Source organism: Osmerus mordax, chromosome 3, assembly GCF_038355195.1.
Source record: "Osmerus mordax isolate fOsmMor3 chromosome 3, fOsmMor3.pri, whole genome shotgun sequence".
In the NCBI taxonomy this organism is placed as follows: domain Eukaryota; kingdom Metazoa; phylum Chordata; class Actinopteri; order Osmeriformes; family Osmeridae; genus Osmerus; species Osmerus mordax.
The window spans coordinates 5480517-5488817 of record NC_090052.1 but is presented as its reverse complement, the minus strand read 5'-3'; positions in this window follow the sequence as shown (position 1 = coordinate 5488817).

The following is an 8301-nucleotide window of genomic DNA, read 5'->3' as shown; positions in this document are numbered from 1 at the left end:
TTATTCCCGTTATTTTAAAACAGATTACATTTTTCATGATGGCAAATATTATATTATGTTAAGCGTGAGCATAGATTGTTCACATGGCTATCTGGAGCAAAGACGAAGATTAATACTTTAACTGATAACCACAATAGGAAATGATATATATTTAAATAATATTGCCTTGCCTTCAGAAGCTTTTGTTAAACGCACCCATTAGGCTATTCTTTTTTTAAATTATCGTGTCATCAAGCCAGACTGCTTTTGTGGGACAATGAAGGTCTTCAGTGACTATGTTTCACCCCCACTTATATCTGATGGAAATGTCTTGTATATAGTTCTGTTAATATGCCCCTTTCAAAGTAAAATGTTCAATGAAGTATATTTTAGACACTTCTCAAGCTTTTATTTATTACATTATTACCAAGTCTTGTTAGATCACGTTATACCCATTAATAGGCGTTTGGTTTTGTAGGTTGAAAATATAAAACACAGGCCACATTTCTACACTGATGTTAAATTGAAGGCAGTGTGAATTTCGTGGCATTTCGTTTTAATATAAAGTTGACAGTAAGCTATGGTAAGTCTGCATTATGGAAGATTTCTGTTACAAAAATAACTATAAAGCTTTCTTTGCCTGGCGAGAACAACGACGGAGCTATGTGTTCATGTTAACAGTTTATTTAATCCGATACAATGCGTTGGAAATCATACTCAAATCACGAAGAAAAAAAACAACATATGTGATGAGTTCCATCTACAATAGCCCTATATTTAGCCCTATAGCCTATTTCGAAAAAACAAGTGAAAGGAATACTATACAGTGACAGCATACATTTCCGTAAAGTTTCAACATGTCTCTGATTCTTATCTGACTTGTACCCCATTCTGCCACTGCAATGCCTTAGCTCACACGCTCGCAACCATATAAATCTATGCTCGCGACTGGTTATCGCAAAGTATGACGTGTACAGCTAGTTGCAATCGTGCACGAGGTCTCGGAGCTAGGGAAAAAAAGAGCCACTGTTTAAAGCTAGACCGGAAGAGTCGGAAGTGGAAAGATGGCACGGTCCAGTTTCGTGCTCTCGCTTGCCTCACTGCGCCACTGAGCACTTTTCATAGAAATGAATGGGGACGCCATCTTGGAAGACAAAATTTGCTTCCTCTAGTTATAATAACTCTACGTACAGGCCCCAGGATGTTCTTAAGGCCGATTTATACTTCTCCGTTTTTACGGAGACGGACACAGGGAACGCCCTCTCCGACGAGGAACTCCCTGTCCGTGCCCTCTCCGAGCCCCTCGGAGAGCTCTACGTGCACCTCCTGATTTTCCTGACTATCCGTCCGTCCGTCATTTTACGGATACCCCTTGGCTGTGATTGGTCCGTATTAAGAACCGCTTGCGTCAGGGTCGCGGGCGGGGTTGCCGTGACCAACAAGACGGAACAGAATCCTTTGACCGCCATTGCTGTAAGTTTACAATGCATATTTCAGCTAAACAGTAAATGTAAATCAGCATCTGAATTAAAATGTGATGAGAAATGGGCAGTGTAGTTGCTGAAAATGTGCTTATTTTATTGATGAAACGGATAATTTGTAAATTTGCTCCGACTTTTCGATAACCTAGCTAGCATCGCAGTGCCACCTACTCTTCTGGCAGTGAAGTGTTTTCAGCACCCACAGGCTTCGGAGTACTATAAATTCAACCAATCCGTCCGTCTGTCCTTAACGGAGTCGGAGTAGTATAATTCGGCCTTTACATTTACATTTAGTCATTTAGCAGACGCTCTTATCCAGATCCCTTTACCGGGGTAGATCGCCATGGTAACACATGCTGAACGGCTAACCTGGTCGGGAGCAGGTTAAGTTGGAGATCAGAGATCAACCGGTATAAAAGCCCCGCCCACTAACTCATTCTTGAGGATAATGCCGTCACCATTCATAGAAGATAGTGATGGGAAGTTCGGATCATTTTACAGATTCGGTTCTTTGAATCTCGTTCAGTAAAATGAACAAATCTTTTTTCGAGTCATTCGTTCATTTCAAGGGGGGGGGGGGGGGAAGGGGGGGGGCTATCCGTCCACTGCAAACACGTATCATATTCTCATGTAGGTTAGTGCATGACATGTGCACCAGCAGATACTATTTTAAAAGAAATTCCTGCATTACAATAATGTATCATGACAGTTTGTAGGATTTTGTCATTTATTATCACACTAGCATTTAATTATCACGGCAAACAATTACACTGCACTAAACTGTAAGTGTAAATGTAAAGTGAAAATAACAAAACCAGTCAGTATGATGACTTGAGCGAATATCATTCACGTCTTACTAAAACAGCGGCCACGCGAAAGGGAATGAGGAAACTGTTTCCTCTACTAAAAAATACAATGCGGGTCACGTGAAAAAAGGATCCAAAGACTCGTAGAAAGACCGAGTCGGGAAGTGAACGAATCGTTTGTTTCCTCCAGTACAGAGCCTATGCAGGTCACGTGAAAAATTATCCAAAGACTCGTAGAAAGACCGAGTCGGGAAATGAACGAATCGTTCGTTTCCTCTAGCTACCAGTACAGAGCCTATGCAGGTCACGTGAAAAATGATCCATAGACTCGTAGAAAGACCGAGTCGGGAAATGAACGAATCGTTCGTTTCCTCTAGCTACCACTACAGAGCCTATGCAGGTCACGTGAAAAATGATCCAAAGACTCGTACCCGAAGACCGAGTCGGGAAATGAACGAATCTTTTCTGTTTACTTGGACGAGCGTATGCAACAGTCCCGATGCGCGGCCACGAGAAAATGAACGAATCACTCTTTGAGAGGACTCGTTACTCCCGAGTCCTTGTAAGGATTCGTTCAAAATGAACGAATCGTTCACGAACGACACATCACTAATACGGTGCAATCACCGCCCCTTTATGTGAAAGCGCACGAATCTAGATTGTAAAGATCTGGGTTGAGTTAGAGAGTTGATAACCGCCGTCGTGATACCACTTACCGTGATTGCGATTGTTACGCTTTGCGTAGCCGGGTAACTGAAAGTGATCCAGAGCATGTTGATCTTGATTCGTAGTACAGGCCCCTGGGGGGTATTCGTTGTAGCTCGCTAAGCGGTTTAGCGAGCTAATTTTCAGGCTAATATCAAAAACGCCCCTCTTTTTGGTTCGTGGAAGCAACTTTCGATAAATCACCATAGTAACATATCAATTAGCACTAACCTGCTCCAGAGCAGGCTAACGTAAGTGTAGCTGGATAAGCTTGCCACACCCCCGTAAAATAACATGGCAGCTCCCTTTTTGAGAGACCCAGTTGACCAAGGAGCTATATTTTAGTTTGATTAGCTTTCCATCGAGTTCTTCGCGATTGCCAAGATCCTTTATTTCACACGGATGAGTTCTTGTTTGAGCGATATCGATTCAGCCAGCTGTTGTGCCTGTGCTTTTTATATGTTTCACTGTGGGAGAGTGGGAAACGTCATATCGATTCCTTTTTATGTCTTGACATGTGAAGAAATTGACAATAAACCTACTTGAAACTTTAACTGTGCTTCAGACTCTGCATAGCCTTGAGTTTTTTTGCGTCAGGCATAGGCTACATTTTTATACAGTATAGGCGATGCAGAAAAACATTGGCAAAGCCGCAGCATGCGTTGCTGTAAGAAAAGTGCTTAACCAGCTGATGAATCAATTCATCATATTCCCTGGCCATGTCCCAGTCAATGAAATCAAAGAGGGATTTACACATAGGCCTACATGCATATACACATATATAGTACATGATATAAGCGTAGTAGCTTACATATATCCTCATAAGTGTCTATGAATTCGTATCAATTAGATACTCTTTGGCCTTGTTTTTATCTAGCCTACTTATTCTGAAAGAGTTGAGATCATTATTTTCGCTAGCAAGATCTCATTCGATTATTAATTTCCATTAAGCCTACTGCCAGCAGGCACATTTAACTCTTGAATTTACGGACGACACCACCCTTATTGGGCTCATCTCTGGTGGAGACAAGTCTGATTATAGGTGGGAAGCGGCCAACCTGGTGACCTGGTGCAGCCAGAACAACTTAGAGCTCAATGCTCTTAAGACAGTGGAGATGGTTGTGGACTTCAGGAAGAACACAGCCCCACTCACCCCCATCACCCTGTGTGACTCCCCAGTCAACACTGTGGAGTCCTTCCGCTTCCTGGGCACTATCCTCTCCCAGGACCTCAAGTGGGAACTGAACATCAGCTCCCTCATCAAGAAAGCACAACAGAGGATGTACTTCCTTCGGCAGCTGAAGAAGTTCAACCTGCCAAAGACAATGATGGTGCACTTCTACTCAGCCATCATTGAGTCCATCCTCACCTCCTCCATCCCCATCTGGTACGCTGCTGCTACTGCCAAGGACAAGAGCAGGCTGCAGCGTATCATCCGCACTGCTGAGAAGGTGATTGGCTGCAATCTGCCTACCCTCGAGGACCTGCACACCTCGAGGACCCTGAGGCGAGCGAGGAAGATTGTGGCCGACTCCTCCCATCCTGGACACTCCCTGTTTCAGTCACTCCCCTCTGGCAGAAGGCTGCGGTCCATCAGGACCAATACCTCACGCCACAAAAACTCTTGTTTCTTCCCTTCCGCTGTTGGCCTCTTTAACAAGGCCAAGGGACCACACTGACTCTAATGACTTCCTGCTTAAAACACACTGCTTTTTGCACTGCATTACAAAATGTTATCTTGTACATTTGTATTTTTGTAATATTTGTATTTTTATATTGTAATTTACGACAACTTATATTTTATTTCATTGTATATTTAATTCAATTCTAATCCCACTTAGTACTGCTAGTTTATGTACCCTTAGTATAGATAGTCCACATATTTAAATTTTAGGTCCCTATTTGTTTATTGTATGCACCTTCCTGCCAAAGCAAATTCCTTGTCTGTGCAAACTTTCATGGCGAATAAATCCCATTCTGATTCTGATTTATAGAAATGTGATCTGATTGGGGTAATGAGGCACTTAAGATGAGCCTATACATTTCCCCAAAACTTTCGCATAGCTTATCGGCAATTTTTTGCCAAGCTGCTTGCTCTGGCAGCGGTGGCGGTGTTTGACTTAGCCATGATAATATGCTTATTGTCTTCGTAGAGACTCATTATAATAGTTTGCTCGGATGGCGAGAATAGCTTATCACCGCTCTCTCTTTCGTCTTTTCCCCCATCATACCGTTAGAAAATCACGGTTTTGGTGATCGACCTTTCCTGCCTTTTGAAGTAGGACGTGCACGTGCAATTTCCCTTATAAGTTTAGCCTGATTGAAATTAACCACATGATTTGGATGCGGATCAGCCGTTGACGAACCGATATTTGCTGTTCTCACTCATCTCGCTAATGTTAACGGGCTAAAGGGACAATTGATTAACTTAGCTTCAACCCTTACGAAGAACGGGGCCCAGCACGTCAGAAATGTTAAGGGATGTAGCTAGCTAATAGAGCATAATAAACATATACATGTTATGTCAAAGCGTTGTATTGTAATAAGTAACTAGAGAGGGTACAATTTCTGGGGAAATTGTAGGGTGTGCTTGCTTGCGTCGGTTGCAGGTGGGTCCGTCCTCTAAGTTTTTCCCTTCTAGTGATATTTTCAAGCATTTAGCCTACTCATATTGCATATTTCATTAAGAACACCCTTTGAAACAGCTGCGAACCCCCTTTGAAACAAGCTACTACGTTGTCACTGGCAGTATGGAATCGCGATTCAAACAGTACCGTCTGCTAACTGAAAATATGCCCCCCAAAACGTAAATAAGTTTGACATTAATGTAGGGGGAAATGGCTAATTCAAAATAAGTTTGCTAGAGGCAAGCTAGCTGCTGTTGCTCCACATTTCACTGATTGTTTGAAAGCGCCGGAAATGAGAACGTTTCTTTTGACATAAAGTTTAGCTGTGGCATTGAAGACAGTACTACACACTGCCAGTGGGCGAGCCGGGTCTGACGGCTAACGTCAAAACAAGCCGCGGTGTCACTCAAATTCCAAGTTTGACACAAATCACAAAAATATGTTGACCCGCTGGCTATCTTCGCAATAGTCATATCGTCATAACATTGCCCTCCTTCTGTTTTTTGGTGTAGAATTGACCGAACTATAAAATTACGAAAATACTAAACTACTATGACGCTTGCATATGGAGCTAAATCAGGGCCAAATGTTTTGTTAATTCGAAGAAAAAATCTTTAGTCGAAAAACTAAAGCTTGACATTGAAAATGTAAGTTTTGGTCGAAAACTTGAAAAATAAAACCATGTATTCAAAGAAAAAATAAGTGTACACATTTTTTTTGCAGGTTGAATAATATTTCGATGACATTTTTGAATAATTTTGAATAAGTTATTAATTGTCAATTTTCACTTTCATATTTTCACATAGTTTCACATTTCATGTTTTCAGATTCCAAACTTTTTTTTACGGCATAAATTTTTTTTTTTTGAGTTTCTTTTTTGAGTTTCTTTTATTTGTATTTTTTTTTGAGTTTCAGACTTTTGGCCCCGATTTTGCGTAGGGGGCGTGGCTTCAACTCAGAGGCGGTAATTATGAGTGACAGCCTAACAAAGAGGCAGAAGACTAGGCTGTTGGCATGGCGTCCGCTCCGCCAAGGCAACAGGCTGGCGCCAGCGCACAGGTAAAGGCGTATATATGCTTCTGCGTTTTTTGAAAAACGGACACATGGAAACGCCCTCTTCTCCGCGGAAGGCCCTCTACGAGCTCTCCGTCAGCCCTCGGAGAGCCCCGGAGAGCTCAACGTGCACCTCCTGAATTTTCTAACTATCCGTCGTGAGCGACGGAGAGCTACGGAGACCCCCTTGGCTGTGATTGGTCAGTATTAAGAATCGCTTGCGTCAGGGGCGGGGTTGCCGGGATAAACAGGACGAACAGAATCCTTTGACCGCCATTGCTGTAAGTTTTCACAATTCATATTTCAGCTAAACAGTACATGTAAATCAGAATCTGAATTAAAATGTGACGAGAAATGGGCAGTGTAGTTGCTGAAAATGTGCGTATTTTATTGATGAAACGGCTAATTTGTAAATTTGCTCCGACTTCTCGATAACCTAGGTAAATAAACACTCCACGACGATTTACAAAAAACTGTTGCGCCACCTACTCTTCTGGCGGTGAATTGTTTTCAGCACCCACAGCCTACGGAGAACCATAAACGCAGTCTATCCGTCCGTATCCGTGCGTATCCGTGCGTATCCGTGCGCCCGCCCATCCGTAAACGGAGACGCAGAAGCATATTGCGGCCTTAAGACATGTGAAAGATATTAGCCTTTTTGAATAGATACTTTGGGACATTATCCCCGCAGTGGCATTTTTTTTGTCATTAACACATAAAGGGGAAAATAGGTGGACAGCTGGACAAAGCTGGAAATTAAGCATCGCTAGCACTAAAGTTAGCATTAACTAACGTTAGCTTCACACTTCAGTATAGTACTGTACGTAGCAGGTGTTTTTACAGTCAGTCAAGCTCAGTTCTTTTTTTTTTACTTTAACGTGTAGTGTAACTTAGTGTCTTTGTTAACCTCTGTTTAGTGTGTAAAACGTAATTTATCAGGCCAGAGCATTAATGTAAAGTTGTATTTGTCTATTCTATTCTAGGAACAAATGAAAAGAGACCTTCTTCAGACACTTTTAACAAAACTGTAAATAGTTCACATCCAGCGGGAGTCTCTGTGTGGCCCAGGACAGTTTTGTTAAAAGTGTTCCAGCTTTGTCCAGCTGTCCACCTATTTTTCCCTTTATGTGTTAATGACAAAAAAATGCCACTGCGGGGATAATGTCCCAAAGTATCTATTCAAAAAGGCTAATATCTTTCACATGTCTTACCTGTGCGCTGGCGCCAGCATGTTGCCTTGGCGGAGCGGACGCCATGCCAACAGCCGAGTCTTCTGCCTCTTTGTTAGGCTGTCACTCATAATTACCGCCTCTGAGTTAAAGCCTAAAAAAAAAGTTTTGAATCTGAAAACATGAAATGTGAAACTATGTGAAAATATGAAAGTGAAAATTGAAAATTAATAACTTATTCAAAATAATTCCAAAATGTCATCGAAATATTATTCAACCTGAAAAAATAAATTGGTACACTTATTTTTTCTTTGAATACATGGTTTTATTTTTCAAGTTTTCGACCACAACGTACATTTTCAATGTCAAGCTTTAGTTTTTTGACTAAAGATTTCTTTTTTCGAATGAACAAAACATTTGGCCCTGATTTAGCTCCATACTTGCATGGCTGCCGCCTAGGCAGTCTCACGGGCGACCCGCA